We start from the raw sequence: 18,048 nt of genomic DNA, 5'->3' as shown, positions 1-18,048 counted from the left end.
CAAATGGGAAGAGGAGATCATCCAGGATATTTTTGTGGAAGAGGATATGGATCACATTATGAGTATTCCCTTGCCTTTAAGTAAATGTGCAGATAGAATGATATGAGGTGCCAGAGGAAAAAGGAGCCTACTATGTCAAGAGCTGCTACAAATCACTTACCAACTTCCTGCCAGAGGGTGAAATGCTAAAATGGACAGCGATTTGGAACATGCAAAAATCTTGTGATTGGTCAGTTAAGAAGATAAGATTGTAGTGTTAGACTAAAATATCACATGCATCAAAGAATATGTGATCATAGGATCGATTAACCTCCAGCCATAATTTCTGTTACGGTTGAGCGATCCGGACTGTTGCAGAGATAACGAGTATTTTGTCTCTTACTTTACTCAGCTCTCTCTAGATGGTGTATGAGGTATGTAATGTGAGTAGTGAGAGGACTAGTGACCTTATATAACCACTGGCCACCATTGTGGTTGATTGTCTTTAGGTCTCCTAAACCCTAACCAGACTCCTAATCATAATGGTAGTCTAGCTATTAGGTTATCAGTGTTGCACCACATATCAAATACTGAATATTATCATAACTTATCCTAATGTTATAATAATAGTAACGGATAAACGTTACATTCTCCCACTTGGTGCAAACACTACCACTCAATAACAGAAAAACACCAACCATAATGATATGTTCTCATTAGCACGAGTAGTATCCATTATGATCAAATGCAAACTGCCATTGAGCACTTAATTAGGAAACAAAACCCAACGAAATAAACCTTATGTTTATTCCAAGTCCCTGAAGTACATTTTCTCATCAATATGAAGCAAATGAAGGTGTACACACTTAATTGAGAAAATGTCTGAATGCCAAAGAATTTTAAACTGAATGTATATACAAATTTCATAGTGGGAAAAAGTCTCATTTTCTGAACCAGATCCTTGAATTTAACTGAAGGCATGCATTTAGTCAAGGGATCTGCTGACACCAACTCAGTATGAATGTGTTCAAAGAATACAACTTTATTTTTGACACGATTCCTAATTGCTAAGAACTTGATGTCGATGTACTTAATTCGACTCCCACTTTTGTGGTCTTAGCTACGAAGACTGCAGCTGAATTGTCACAATAAACTTTCAATGGCTTAGATATGGAATCCATAATTCTAAGCCCAGAGATAAAATTCTTTAGCCAAAAACCCTATGAAGTTGCCTCGAAACTGGAAACGAACTCGGCTTCCATGGTAGAAGTAGCTATTAAGGACTGTTTAACACTTCTCCATGAGATAGCCCCACTGGCCATAATAAAGACGCACCCTAAAGTTGATTTTTGAGAATCAACACAGCCAGCAAAGTCCGCGTCTGAATAACCGACAAGATCTAAATTGTCCGTCTGCCTAAACCCAAGCTTGTAACATTTGGTTCATCTTAGATACCTTAGAACCCTCTTTACAGCTCTCCAAAAGTCTAACCCTTAGCTATGGGAGCAACATTAGATGAACAATTTTGCACATGAAATCTCTCTAAAACTTTGTTTATATAGGTTTCTTGAGATAAACCCAGTATACCCCGGGACCTATCTCTACAAATTTTAATGCCGATAACGTAAGAGGCATCACCCATATCCTTCATATCAAAGTTCTTAGAAATAAATTGTTTCACGAAGCATCCCCTTATCATTGGTGGCAAGTAAGATGTCATCCACATATAAAACAAGGAAGCGAATTTCACTCCCACTCACCTTCTGGTATATACAGTTATCTGAGGGATTTTCAACAAAACCAAATGAAGAAATTACCCCATCGAATTTGATGTACCATTGACGGGAGGCTTGTTTTAAACCGTATATGGATTTCTTAAGCTTACATACTAAATGCTCACCACCCCTAGAAGAGAAACCTTCAGGTTGTTTCATATAAACCTCCTCTTCTAGATCACCATTTAGGAAAGCGGTTTTCACATCCATTTGTTGCAACTCAAGATTAAAATGTGCAACTAATGCCAGAATGACCCGAAGTGAATCTTTCTTTGATACAGGAAAAAAAGTCTCCTTGTAATCGATTCCTTCTTTTTGAGTAAATCCCTTGGCAACAAGCCGGGCCTTGTATCTCTCAATGTTGCCTAATGAGTTTCTTTTAGTCTTAAAAACCCATTTACAGCCAATGGCCTTGGCCCCATTAGGCAACTCAACGAGATCCCAAACTCCATTGTCCTTCATGGAATTCATTTCATCTTTCATGGCTTGTAACCATAAGTCAGACTGTGCACAATTTGTGGCTTGAGAGAATGTTTCAGGATCATCTTCAGCCCCTATGTCAGATTCTTGTAGATACGAAACATAATAACTAGGAACTGCTGATCGCCTTACCCGAGTAGACCGTCTTAAGGTTGGACCCTCATCACCTTGTACAGGCTGCGGGGCAACTACCTCTTCAGGAACTGGTGGCAGTTCTTGAGTCGGTTCAGTCTGCATCGGCTCAGAATCTTGCTGTATATCCTGAGTTGGTTCAACCATTGGTTCGAAATCTAGTTCAGGCGGTTGTTGCAAGTCCTGAACTGGTTCTTCCAAAGGCTGATCCTCAACAGTTTGTGGAATCTCAACGGTAGGTGGTATATCTGCAGGCAGAACTAAAGGAGCACTGCGGATAAGTACAACCCCACCAGATGACGTAGAAGGTCGAGAGTCAGTATGATCGAAGGAAGGAACTAAGTCCTTAAACCGATCACTCCCACTAATCAAGTCATCTTCAAGAAATTTAGCATTCCGTGATTCCACTATCCTAGTAGTATGAGATGGACAATAGAATCTATAACCCTTAGAAGATTGTGCATATCCAATAAATCGTCCTTGGGTCAAGTTTCTTCTCGTGTGGGTTATATATCCTCACCTCAGACGGACATCCCTAAACACGCATATGTTGCAAACTCAGTTTCCAACCTTTGAATAACTCAAACGGTGTCTTAGGGACAGCCTTGGTTGGAACACGGTTTAATATATACGTTGCCGTCTTAAGCGCTTCATCCCACAACGACTTAGGAAGCTTAGAGTTGCTAAGCATACTCCGCACCATATCCAGAAGGGTCCGATTTCTTCTTTCAGCTACACCATTTTGGTCCGGAGAACCAGGCATGGTGTATTGGGCAACAATCCCATGCTCTTGAAGAAACTTAGCAAATAGACCAGGTGCTTGCCCATTCTCATTGTATCTACCATAGTATTCACCACCCCTATCAGACCTAACTATGTGTATTTTCCTGTTACATTGGTTTTCAACTTCAGCTTTAAATGATTTAAAGGCATCCAATGCTTCATGTTTATGATGAAGTAAATACACATAGGAAAATCTTGAGAAGTCATCAATAAAGGTGATGAAATATTTTTGACCAGGTATTGTCATATCAGGACAACATATGTCAGTATGAATAATTTCCAACAACGTTGAACTTCTATTGGCACCTTTCTTTGACTTGTTTGTCTGCTTACCCTTAATGCAGTCAACGCAAGTCTCAAAGTCAGTATAGTCTAGAGTAGAAAGTACTCCATCCTTTACCAACCTTTTAATACGCTCAAGGGAGATATGACCTAATCTCCGATGCCACAACATTGAGGAATTGTCGTTAATACTACACCGTTTGGTGCCGTTTTGAACATGTAAAGAATTGTAAACTGAATCATTCTTTAATTTAAGACGGAAAAGACCATTAGACAATGTACCATTACCAACACAAGTAGAATAACGAAATAACTTGAAATCATTGGCATTAAATTCAAAAGAATATCCGAAGGGTACAAGTCTAGATACTGAAACTAAGTTCCTAGAAAAACTAGGAACATAAAAAGTCTTTTCTAATGTCAATACAAAGCCATTGTCCAAAACTAAATTGCAAACTCCGACAGCTTCTACTGGTGACGCAATCTTGTTTCCAGAGAAGATGCTACACTCAGTTCCCTTTGGCTGTCTCAGTTTTGTCATATCCTGCAAAGAGTTTGCAATGTGGATTGTTGAACCAGAGTCAACCCACCAGGAATTAGTATTAACTTCTGACATGTTAGATTCGAAACAAACGAAAGAAGATGAAATGTTACCTTTTTGGGACATCCATTTCTGAAACTTGATACAATCTTTCTTCATGTGTCCTTTCTTTTTGCAAAAGAAACACTTTTGTATCTTCTTAATGTCTGCTTTCGGGGTTAGTTTCTCCTTAGCAGCTATGGTAAGTCCCTTAGGTTTTCCAGACTTTCTTTTAGGCCTTGTTGTGGCCATAAAAGCACTTTCCCCAAGCTCAGTTACAAGTCGCGTTTCCTCTTGAGTACACATGGTAATCAATTGATTGATAGACCATTCATCCTTATGTGTATTATAGGCAATTTTAAACGCGCTATATTCCTGAGATAGAGTATTTAGTGCAAAGTGCACCACAAAGGCATCTGGAAGAATAATTTTCAACTTCTTCAATTGTGCCGCAATGTCCCTGAGTTCCATGATGTGTTTCCGCGTTCCCTTGACAGTGGAAAGACGCATATTGATAAACTTCATTATCAGGGTACTTGCCAAAGATTTATTCGCGTCAACAAATTGCTCATCGATGGCTTTGAGTAATGGCTCAATGTCCTCAATATCATCGACGGGACCACGAATCTCTCTGGCAATTTTAGACTTAATGAGGAATACGCCTAAGCGATTGGCTGTTGCCCATCGCTCGTATAGCGTTTTTTGTTCCTCAGTGCTTTGCGCGGTAAACTCAGCAGGCTTCTCATTGCGAAGAGCATAATCAAACCCCAATATTCCTAAATTCAATAGAACAGCGTCTTTCCACTCTTTGTGATTGTCATAATTAAGGATAGGAATATCAATTGTTATTGATTGAGTGATTGGAAGAGTGACTGTAAAAGAAAAATTGAAAGCTTGGTTAGAATATTTTCGAGGCACAAAATTAGAGAGAGATACTGAAGTACACAATATTACCAATGTAAAATTATGCAAAAGATAAATTCGGATGCCATAAAAATTGCCTGTGGGCTAAATTTTTACGCATAATGAATTTACCAAAACTGAATGGTGGAAACGAAATGGGTGCGATTTTAATTTTTCCACCCTTAATGACAAAACTACCAAAACTATATGCCGATACATAATCCCTGTGGGCAAATTATGATCATAGTATGGTATTTCATCCTAATTCACCCTACAAATATAACAAAATTGCCTGTGGGCTAAATTTTGCCATATCACGCAGAGTGAATTACAATATTCTTGCATTAACTTTATGTGAGTAAAACTTAATATGTAATTTTGGAAAAATTAAAGATGCCGTGGCTACTCTTTAATTAACCAAAGAACATAATCACATTAGCAAGAAAACCTAATAAACAAACAGATTAAACCAAAATATGATAGACAATCCTTAGGTATACTCCCAGGAAAGTTGGTCGAGACGAAGCTCGGTTAAATACCAACTCCTTAGACAGAGTAGCGTCGCAAGGGGACTAGTAGCAACAAGGCTTTTAAGCCAGGGCCATAGAACTAGTATTCCTCCCCAAGAAACTTCCCTAATTCATGTGTTCTCATTTTTGAAGTAAAATCGTTTGAGAGATCTAAAGAGTAGTTTCACCTATGGATAAGGCTTTGAATAGGGTAAAACTACGAATTGTTTATGTACTTAATGTGCTTTAGGAACTTTATAAAACACGAGTGGAGTAATAACTGAAGGTTGAGTAATAATATGCATAATCTAACCTGAAAGGCACTAATTCACCTAAAAGGCACTAATTCAGGCATAGCATATAATTCAGACCTAAAAGGCTCTAAATTTTTTCTTAATGAACATGCTTTTGTACAGGCATAATTATAACAGTCAAATAATTATTGCAATAAAAAGATAAATAGCATGCTCAGATTATGCATATTACTCACAAATACTCCACAATTAAATTGCAACACTTAATACAATTTAAACTGAAAAACATTATTAAATTAAAATTCAACTAAAAAATTAAAACTGAATAATTATTCAAAGTTGAATAATAATTTAATAATGGACTTAATAAAAAAAAAATTTCAATTAGATAATTTAGTTAGAAGAAGTCCAAATATGATGAAGATATTAAACTGAATGAATTGATGTAGTCCAAATATCAATTCAGGATTGACCCAAAACCATAACAGGCCCAAAAAAAAACAATAATAATATTTTTTTTTTAATTATGAGCCCAGGTTTGGCCCAATTGGGCCAAACCTGGCCCAATAACTTAGACATCAATCATCATCTTCTTCGTGTAGACTACAGCAGCGCAGACAGGAGACCAGCAATGTATGAAGTGGCCGGACGAATCCGCCGTAGCCATGTCGCGAAGCAGGAAAAATATCCAATTTTTTTTTTTTTTTGTTTCTTAATGCGGAATAAAAACTTAATTTCCAGCAGCCCAGACAATATAATTGCATACTAAAGAATATTCACATAATCTCAATTATATAACAAAGTATATAAAATATGTAAATATTTAAGCAATTAAAAAAAAACTAGGCAGAGATTATTTATGGGGACTGATACCAACTGTTAGACTAAAATATCACATGCATCAAAGAATATGTGATCATAGGATCGACTAACCTCCAGCCATAGTTTCTGTTACGGTTGAGCGATCCGGACTGCTGCAGAGATAACGAGTATTTTGTCTCTCACTTTACTCAGCTCTCTCTAGATGGTGTATGAGGTATGTAATGTGAGCAGAGAGAGGACTAGTGACCTTATATAACCACTGGCCATCATTGTGGTTGATTGTCTTTAGGTCTCCTAAACCCTAACCAGACTCCTAATCATAATGGTAGTCTAGCTATTAGGTTATCAGTGTTGCACCACATATCAAATACTGAATATTATCATAACTTATCCTAATGTTATAATAATAGTAACGGATAAACGTTACATGTAGTTTCAACTGCATATCATCAGGTTTAAGTTGATGAAACGTAATATTATTTATATTTGGTCCTCTCCTCAACCTCTCTAAAAACTAAACTCTCTCCATCAGAGAATTAGATTAAGTGAATGTTAAAGGTCTGGAGGGAGAAATCCAGTTTCTAACTCAAGCAACTACGGGAAAACAATGGAGCCAGGTATGTTCCCAGAACGCCATTTAAATACAGTATGTGAAAGACATATGTTCTAAAGATCTTATGTTCATAGAATTAACTTACAGCATGTTCCAACGAGGATCAAGAACTTTGTCTGGCAAACTTGCTTCAAATGCCTACCAACTGCTGAGAACCTTCGTAATAGGAAGATTGATTGCCAAATCCAATGCACGTAGTGCAACTCCCATCCATAAACCATTGATCATCTCTTCACTGTCTGTGACTTTGGAGAATCTTGCTGGATTAAAATATCAAGGGTCAAATAGACCAATGTACTAACATTGATTGTTCAATTAGTACCATGAATTAAAATATAGTTCGTCTAGGCCATTATACTCTCAATTATTTTTCATTTAGCATTTTTAACAAGTTTCTAACAAGTAACCTATCTAATTTGCTTACATGGAAAAATAAAATAAAAACAAAATGCTGACATGTTTTTTTTCATCTTGCTGTTTTTGTCACTTTTTTTCGGTAGAAAAATTCATTTTTTTTATGTATTTCTAGATTATGTTGATTTCTTCTACGAATTTTTCAAAAAAACAGTGAATCTATTTTTCCCGTCGGTTGTGAAATAAGTATGTTACCATTTTTGTGATTTTTGAACCCATTTATCGGTATTGACATTGGCATTGGTTTTTATTTTGGTTTTGGATGGTGTGTTTATGAGGCTCTTCGGTACACACCTGAGATTGAGGAGCTTGGAAAAAAAGTTCGTTAATAGACTAAGGGACAACGATGATCTGTATATTGCTCTTCATTTGAGGTATAATAACTAACACGACTTTTGATTTAATGTTTGATGTGTAACTTAATTAACCGACTTCCTTTGAATGTAGATACGAAAAGAACATGCTTGTGTTTACTGGCTGCAGCTACAATCTGACTGAAGTAACAGCTAAGAAACTTCGCGTTATGAGATATAATGTGCAGCACTAGAAAGATAAAGAGATAGACAACGAAGAAAGGAGATTATCATATTTCCCCGAGGGAAGCGTCATGTTTTTTAAGGCAATGGGGTACCCCTCCACGACAAAAATATACAATTTGCAGGGCAAATATATGGTAACAACAGCATGGATGCATTCCGCTTATAATACTCCTACGTGTTTTCACACTTAACACTCGCAACAGAGAAGGAGTTGGAATCCTTCAAGCCATATAAAAAATCAACATAATCCGAAAATACGTAAAAAAAAATGAATTTTTCTACATAAAAAAGTGACAAAAATAGCAAGTTAGATGAAAAAAATAACAGGATTTTGTTTTTAATTTATTTTTCCATGTAAGCAAATTAAATGAGTTACTTGTTAGAAACTTGTTAAAAATGGTAGATGAAAAATAATTGAGAGTATAATGACCTAGATGGACCATATTTTAATTCATGGTGCTAGATGAACAATCGATGTTAGTACATGGGTCTATTTGACCCTTCTATCAAATATTAAAGATACCCCCAAGAGCAGGAATCCAGTTCGGCAGTTCATGGATTGGTTTACTGAATGCGTGCATAAGCTTAACTCCGAATCCTTATTTTTGTTGGTCACTATCTGTTGGAAAATTTGGGAAGCTAGGAACAAGTTTGTTTGGCATAACCAAAGGACACAACCATGCATCCTTAATCGTTAAAGAAGCAGCAGCCTTTTTGGAAGCATGGAAGACCATCCATAGCAAAAGCTCTTTTGGAAGCATGGAAGACCATCCACAGCAAACATGGTGAGGAGACCGTAGTTATTACTAAACACAGTTGGAAAAAGCCTCCCCGTGGTAAGCTCAAGTTGAACGTTGATAAATTTTGGAATTTCCACTACTGGAAATTATTGAATTTCCGACCACCTGAAAGTGATCTTAAATCAAGTTGAAAGTAAAAAGTGGTCGGAAATAGCAACAAGGGTTTTTCCTGATACCAAAAGTGGTCGGAGCAAGGCTTTCGACTTGATTTAAGATCACTTTCAGGTAGTAGGAAATTTTAGAATTTCTAGTAGTGTTCCGACCACCTGAAAGTTATCTTATATCAAGTCGAAAGCAAAAAGTGGTCGGAAATAGCAACAAAGGTTTTTTTGGATACCAAAAGTGGTCTGGACAAGGCTATCGACTTGATTTCAGATCATTTTCAGGTTGTCGGAAATTCCATAATTTCCAAATGTAGCAAACAATTTTGAGAACAAAAGGATAGGTATTGAATATATCATAAGAGATGAGGAGTGAAAGTTTGTTGCTGCTCTACAACAGGGTGGGAAAGCTCATATATCACCCCCAAAAATAGTGGAGGCTATTGCGGTTAAGGAAGCTGTTAAGTGGATTAAATATTTAAATCATTGGGTTTTTAGTCTGTTCTTGTAGAATCTGATGCTCAACTTGTAACCAAAGGATTGAATGCCTCTCTTGTATTTCCTCATTTGATCTTATTCTTCAAGATATTAGGTATTTAGCTCGTGATCTTCTACACATTAGCTTTATGTTAGTTAGGGAAGCTTTGTTTTTTACCGACCGTAGAGAGTGAAGGAATGTGCCTCCGTCATCCCTTCTTTCTATTCTTGTTGTTGACCTTTAATTAATGAGTTGTACGTGTTTTTATTCAGAAAAATAATTTTACTCATATCACAACTCTTTTGTATGATTTGGAGGAAATTAAACTATAATTAAAATTGAATAAGACTCATGTGATCATATTATTTAATGAATTGCAATATTCAATAATCATAATTTTTACTTAGAATTAATTTTACTTTTGGTCCCACAAAGATTTTATCATTTTTGGTGCACAACTTTAAATTTTTTTTTTTTCAATTTTGACACCTAATTTTGTTATTTTATTAGTTTTGGTCCTTCTGGCCAAATTAATAGCGAAATGTTTCCAGATTTTATATTTTAGGGGCAAAATAGTTATCCTAAGGAAAGATCTTCAATAAAGAAAAATCATATTAAGAGAAAAAGAAGGGTTTGTTAATCGTTGATACTATAAATCTCATAGATATGTGTCTAATTTATGCACGTCTTCCCCATTATTCTTATCGATCAAACACCTATAGATATGATTTTATAGTGATTTTGTTTAGATATTGAAGATGTTTCCTTGGGATGACAATTTTACTCCTAAAAATATAAAATCCGGCAACATTTCACCGCCAATTTGGCTGAAAGAACCAAAATTGATAAAAATAACAAAGTTAGGCACTAAAATTGAAAAATTTTAAAGTTGTGCACCAAAAGTGATAGAACCTCAAAAGTCGTGGGACCAAAAGTGAAATTAATTCTTATACTCATTACACACAAATTATGTTGTGAAAACGTGTTCACCATGCGCATGATGAACAAGACGATAGATTCATAATTTCTATACTGTAGATTCATAATTTTTTTTTTTTAAAACGTAGATTCATAATTTTGTTTTTCATTTGTTGTTACAGATATTATGAATCTACAGTACAAAAATTATGAATCTACAGTATAGAAATTATGACTCTACAGTATAGAAATTATGAATCTACAGTATAAAAATTATGAATTTACAGTACAGAAATTATGAATCTACAGTATAGAAATTATGAATCTACAGTTTAGAAATTATGAATCTACAGCTTAGAAATTATGGATCTATCCCGTTAACAACAAATAAAAAACAAAATTATGAATCTACGTTTTCAAAAAAAAAAAAAAAAATTATGAATCTCAATATAGAAATTATAGATCTACTCTTGTGTTCACCATGCGTATGGTGAACACGTTTTCACAGCATAACTATCCCATATTACAACTCTTGTGTTGGATTCAGACGAAATTGAACTATAATCCAAATTTAATTGGACTCATCTAGTCATATTATTAAATAAATTGTAATATTCAATAATCATAATTTTATTTATATTACAACTCTGTATTGGACGAAATTGAACTATAATCAAAATTGAATTGGACTTATCTGGTCATATTATTAAATGAATTGCAATATCCAATAGTCATAATTTTACTCATATTATAAGTTCTATGTACGATACGAACGAAATTGAACTATAATAAAACTTTAAATGGAGTCATCTGGTCATATTATTAAATGAATTACAATATTCACTAATCATAAATTGTACTCCTCTAGTCCTCTTCCCAATGTTCTGGTAATGCTTTGGTTGTAAACGATATAATAAAAATAAAAATGTAACTTTTACTCATTGACGTATTCCGCTGAATACGTCGAAATTGCAAATCCGATTTTGAATTTCAATTAGTGGATTTAATTGGAACTGTTAAAAATTCTAATTTCTACTCCCCTTCGAATTTTGCTAAATAGGTCAAAATTGCACGTGCATGTAGGGAATAGATTAATTGCAATATTTATGAATCTAATTTCAAGTCATCTTATCATTCCTCTGGTCATATTAGTAAACCGTACACGTGTAGGGTTTACAAATCTAAGAGTAATTATAATATTTATGATTGTAATTTGAAATCAGTTTCCTCATCTGGTATTTTTAAAAAAAAAAAAAAAGTTTCCTCATCTGGTCATATTTACACGTGTAGGGTTTACAAATCTAAGGTTAATTGTAATGTTTATTAAATTTTTAATTGAAGGAGTAAGCAAAACTCATAGTGGTATTTTAAAAAGTTGTCAACTAAACGCTACCTATGATTTTGATTTTTATTTCTAGAGTGTAAACATATGAACCAAACACACCCTAAGACATCTTCAGAGTTATCACATTTAACTTTTCTATTTTTCCAATTATACAAACTTTAGTAACATAATATTAAGTTAACTATTATAATGCGTGCATTGTGTAATTAAATTAATGTCTAACACAAAAATTAAAATAATTAAATACTTAGTACAATTTTAAATATTAATAATTTAATAATTAATATAAAATAAAATAATTATTTTAATATAATCAAAATAAGTTCTTTCAACTTGTAATACAAATAGTAATAAAGATGAGTATTGCAGTAGATAATTATAATTGAGAATAAAAATAATATCCTAACAATTTTCATTTTTAAATAAATTACGTCTTCTTAATGCGATATTGATGAATTAGTAAAACTTAACATTTTTTTTTAATTAAAATTTACTTGATTATAATAGTGAACTTATAAGAGTAAACCAATATTATTACTCATGATTTATGTATGTATTTTTATGCTTATTGAGTTGTACATTGCACTATAAATTTTATACTATCATTTTTATCAAACAAAATTATCTTATACCCTTAAACTTCTTGTGGTGTGTGTGTGTGTGTGTGTGTGTGTGTGTGTGTGTATATATATATATGTGTGTGTGTGTGTGTGTGTGTGTATTCAAATGAGGACAAGTATATTATAGAGGACTGTGAGGACAGATGTAGTGTGTGTCATTAGCCGGTATGCCGTGTGCATGACCGAATGTAGTTGTGTGCCACAGTTTGTATGTCGCGTGCTGTATTTGTTAATTTATAGAGCCTGAGTTCGAAACCTGATGTTTACATTTATTCTTGTGTGCCATTATGTATTTAGTTGTGTGCCTGGTATAAATTTGTTGTGTGCCCATTATTTATCCTCACAGTCCTCTATATATTGTTGTCCTCATTTGAACTCAACCCTATATATATATATATATATATATATATATATATATATATATATTAAATGTTCCATAATTATATTTAAACATTTACCATATTTAAAATATTTACTTCAACAACACAATCATATAGTTGGACAACCTCAACTTTTGCTCAGGCTTTCATAAAATTTCGATTGATATGATTACTCTTATACATGTTTAGTTAGAAATCATTGTAAGAACATTATTTCCTCCATTGAAAACGTGTTAGTTCGTCATGTTAGTTGATTAGCGAACCATGCTGCTCATGTGTTAGTAAATTAAAGGCCTCAAGTTCTTATGTCGGTTTGAGGGAGTGGGTCTCTATCTCTCCTCATAATGTTTACACCCCAACCTATTCAGGTCAGGGCCGACCTGCTAACTTAGCTTCGGCGGTAAAGTACTCTATGATTAGGAATATCAGGGCATGTGGCCAGACCCCTTTGGGCCCCGCCTGAGCCCGTGCATGAGGTCCACGTGCTACACATGCTGCCGGCCCAGAACCTGCTCCCTACTTTCCCTTATAAATATCGCATTTATTGTCGAGAGATGGACTTTTGGCCACTTCTATACACTAGCTATTAGCTTGGGAGCCTCTGACCCATTGTCAAGCATTCCGAGCTACAGAACTTAAACCAATAAGCTGACTAGGCATAGGATCTGGATCTGGAACTGACCTAGGATCGTATATCGTAGTTGATGCCGTTTGTATATACTACATCATTCACGATCAATCAAGATAAAACATTTAGTGCCAAAAATATGAAAATACTTTAGATTAGGTTTCTTACCCTTCCCTATTTCATATGGAGTCATAGTTGTGCCAGACCTAAGATAGATTATGTTCACTATGTGACATGCTGTGTTGACAGCTTCTGCCCAAAATCGTTGTGGGAGATGACTAGCATTTTGCATGACTCTAGCCATTTCCTGTAGAGTGCGATTTTTCCTTTCCACGATTCTATTTTGTTGAGCAGTCATGGGAGCAAAAAACTCATGTGCAATTTCATGTTTTGAGCAGAATTCTGAGTAAGTAGCATTTTCGAATTCCTTTCCATGATCACTTCTCAATCTTAGGATTTTGATTATGGGCTCATCCTTTTCTTTTTTTACAATCTAATGCACAAAGTCTTGAATGCTTCAAATGCTTCTAACTTTTCCCTTAACAAAGCTATCCAACAAAAACGAGAGAAATCAACACAAACAAATATGTACTTTTTACCTCCAATATTCTCTATATGTGCCAGTCCCATTAAGTCAATGTGGACTAACTCTAAGCATCGTTCAGTAGTGATTGCCTTCTCTGATTTATGGCGTGCTCTTGTTTGTTTTCCAATAGCACATACACCGCATACTCCATCATGATCAACTTTCATCTTAGGTATGCCACGAACAACTTATAATTTAATCAGTTCGTCTATGTCTCGATAATTTATGTGGCCTAACCTTTGATGCCATAGTTTTGATTCTTCTGTCTTGGTCCTGTGGCAAATTACATCATTAGTCAGAATATAACAGTTATTAGAAGAACATATACCTTCCATTACAGCTTGATTCAAATTGTCTAGCACACTATAGTGATCCTTGTTGAAGCAGACATTCCAGTTCTGTTCCCATAACTGGCTTATACTTATCAGATTTACACGTAGTCCTTGAACCAGTAGTACATCATCCAGATGAGATAAACCAGGTACATTTAGGATAGCTTTACCAATAATATTTCCTTTTTGACCATCACCGAATGTTACTGATCCACTATTTGGTTAGACTAAACTTAGAAACATAGAATTTCTGGTCATATGCCTCGAACAGCCACTATCGAAGTTCCATCTTGTCTCAGTTAAAGCAGCAGATAAGACTATATTTGGGTAGCATATTACTTCAGATTTCCTGACCCAGATCTGTCTCTTAAATGAACTGATGTTCTTCTTTTTATACTTTTCTTCTCTTTGGTCCTGGTAGAAAGGATAGCATTCTGGCCAAGTATGACTTTTAGTCTGACAATAGTGGCATGTAGGAACATACTGCCTGATTCTTCTTCCTTTCATTTTAGTATGAACTGACTGCCGTATTGGCATAATAGAACCAGAAGTAATTCCTTTTACAAACATTGTGTTTGTAGTTGGTGATTGACCCTCTTGATAACCTATACCATTCTTAGTATGAGTTTTTCTCCCATAGTCAAGGATCTCATCTAAAGTTGATGTAGTATCCATCATCTTGATGTTACGTGTTAGTTCATTTACTTCCTTCATCAGTTTCCCTTCACGAGTTCGTATCTGATTAATCAGATCATCCTTCATAACTAGCTCAACATTCAACTTCTTCATTGTTTCTTCATGGTGTTTCAACTCATCATTCAAATTCTTGTTTATTTTGACAAGTTGTTCCCAGCTTGCAACCAACTTTGCATATTCCTGTTCAAGATGAGTGCGTCTTTCCTCAAAATCATCAGACGACATATAATCTTCATCTTCAGACTCTGATAGATCAACTTCTGGAGTAAAAAATTGCAACAAAGTTTCTAGTAGTTTCATCACCAACCTGATCTGCATCATCTCCCTCATCGTCACTCGAAGTTGTGGTAGTCATGGACTTTAGTTATCCTAAGCAAGATGTTTGACCAGATTTAGAACCAGTAGTGTTGGATGCAGATTTTTGACCAAATGAGGATCTTGACTTAGTTTGGTTTCTGCCAGCTTGACTTTGTCCATGACGATTGAATCCTTTTAGGATTTTCTTGCAGTTTTTTGTCAGTAAGGCAAGGGCTTCATCATCCAGATCCTCAACATCTGATTCATTCTCAGCATCCGCAATAAATGCGACTAATTTACCTTTTTTTTGAAGAACTAGGGTTGTTTTCAGCAAGAACTTGTAATTAATAAGTACGGAAACTCCCCATGAGTTCACCAACTGTCTTATTTTCCCATCCTAAATTCTCTTGTATCACTATCACTTTCATACAAAATCTCTTGGGTATGGAGTGAAGGATCTTTTTCACCACTTGTGACTCAGTGAATGGTTCACCAAGAAATGAAGCAATATTCATCAAATCTTGCACTCGGTTGTGGAAGTCAGTGATCATCTCGTCTTCATTCATCTTTAACCCTTCGAATTCAGAAAGAACTATATGAAGTTTTGACTGCTTAACATCATTCGTTCCTTCAAATCTTGTTTGTAGGATCTTACATGCATTCTTGGCTTCATCTACACATGTAACAAGAGTAAAGACAGAATCATGTAGGGAACCCACAATGGAATTCAGCGCCTTGTTGTTGTAGTCCGATAGAGTAATTTCAGCGTCTGTCCAGTCAGTCTCTGGCTTTGAAACTATTGCGCCATTTGGTCCATGCTGAGTCGGAGGTGTCTATTTAGTAATCACTAAGTGCCAAACCCTATCCCCTTGTGCTTGAAGGTAAATCTGCATTCTGGCATTCTAGAATGAGTAGTTCGTTCCATCCATCTACAGTGGCTTCACATTGCTATCCATCTTGTGTCAAATAAGATACCACAACAGTAGTATATGAAGAATAGAGATGCAACACAAATTTGCAAAAGCTTCAAGAAACTAATTACAATACCTAAGATACAAAAATTAAACTCCCTAAAGGATCTAGTCACTATGTAGACTTAAAAGCTCTAATACCAAGTGTGCTTTAGTGTATTCGTGATATTCTATAACCCTAGTTAACATTCTGACTTAACAAATTAAAAGATCGTTCTTCTTGCAAAATCCTAAACGTGTGTTCTAACAGTCATTGCAACAGTATACGATTAAGTGCGAAATTAAAACATGTAGAAAGTAAATGCCACAAGGTATTGTTTACCTAGTTCAATACAACCGTATCTATGTCTGGGGGACCACCATCAGTGCGTTCAATCCATTATCTCAATAATAATTCATACAGAAGGTAGGAGAACTCATTCTCACCCAATGTGTACCACACACGGTAATGACCCAGTCTGTAGAGGTTATAGAAGATTGACAAGGGTGGAGATCTATGCAATCAGTAATCCAAGAAGTCCCTTCTTGGATAGCCACACTGTTGCTGTCCGTCTCACTGACTCACTCTTCACTATACCACAGTTGCATGGAATATGATCCACTGATTCAGCTTCAAAGTATTTCTTCTCAATGCTCTTCTTAAACTCATATCATAATAGCTTGAGAATAAAATATGTTAGAGTAGTCGTTTTAGAACGCAGAGAAATTTTTCTTGTGATACAAATGTTGAAGATCATCTCTTGTATTGTGTCTTGAATCATCTCTCTATATTTATATCTCTGACTCTTGGAAGACAAGTAATCTCAAAGATATTTTATGTAGAAGATTACTGTCTTACCCTTTGAGGTATATCAGGAGATAAGAGCTTTCTTTTAAAATAACCTCAAGTGTTGTAAAATTGCCCTTTCAGTTAATCTTGGATAAGTCGGTATAGTCTAACGACTAATTTTCAAGGCTCTGGTATATTGTTTGTTCCATCAGATCTTTACTTAGCATGCTAACTGACACTAAACCTAACATATCTAATTTGCAATAATAATAAAGCCAATTATAAGTTGGGGTTTACAACATTTAAACACTAACAAGGCTAACAAAGAACGCAAGACTACAATTTTTAAACCCGGAGATTGGGTTTGGATACACTACAACAAAAATAGGTTTCCAAACCAACGCAAGTCCAAGTTGATGCCTAGAGGAGATGGACCTTTCCAAGTGCTTGAAAGAATCCATGACAATGCATACAAATTAGATCTTCGAGGTGAGCATAATGTTTACCTTTAATGTTGCTGATTTATCTCCTTTTGAATTTTCAGATTCGGGGACGAATCTTTTTCAAGATGGGGAGGATGATGAGTCCCAAAGACGAAAAGCAAATGATCACATGAAAGTCTCGAGTGGCCCAACAACAAGATCCTAGTCAAAGAAGATTCAAGAGGCTTTTAACACTTTTGTGCAAGCAAATTGGAGTACATCTATTGATGGAGAAGAAGATTAATATGGAGAAACAATTCTATTCAATTGCCTTCAGTGCTGAGTTCACGGCAGATGATGCACACGATCGACCAAATAGGACTAACATCAAGACTTTTGAAGAGAGCTACTAGCTTAAGGAGTATGCTTCACCTACTAGCTTGATGAATCACGTACTTGCTTAGTGATTCACCTACTTATTTATGCAACTTCCTTAGTACCTAGCTGCTCACTCACCTCCTTGCTTGTTATCAACAAAGTAGCTCAAGCAAACACCTCAAGCTTACTCAAGGAGATAAAACATTAAATGCTTATGACAACCGATGTGAAAGATAACAAAGCTTTGGAAGAAAAAAAAAAT

Source organism: Ipomoea nil, unplaced genomic scaffold, assembly GCF_001879475.1.
Source record: "Ipomoea nil cultivar Tokyo-kokei standard unplaced genomic scaffold, Asagao_1.1 scaffold1900, whole genome shotgun sequence".
In the NCBI taxonomy this organism is placed as follows: Eukaryota; Viridiplantae; Streptophyta; class Magnoliopsida; order Solanales; family Convolvulaceae; genus Ipomoea; species Ipomoea nil.
The sequence above is the reverse complement of the archived record's forward strand: the minus strand, read 5'-3'. Positions refer to the sequence as shown.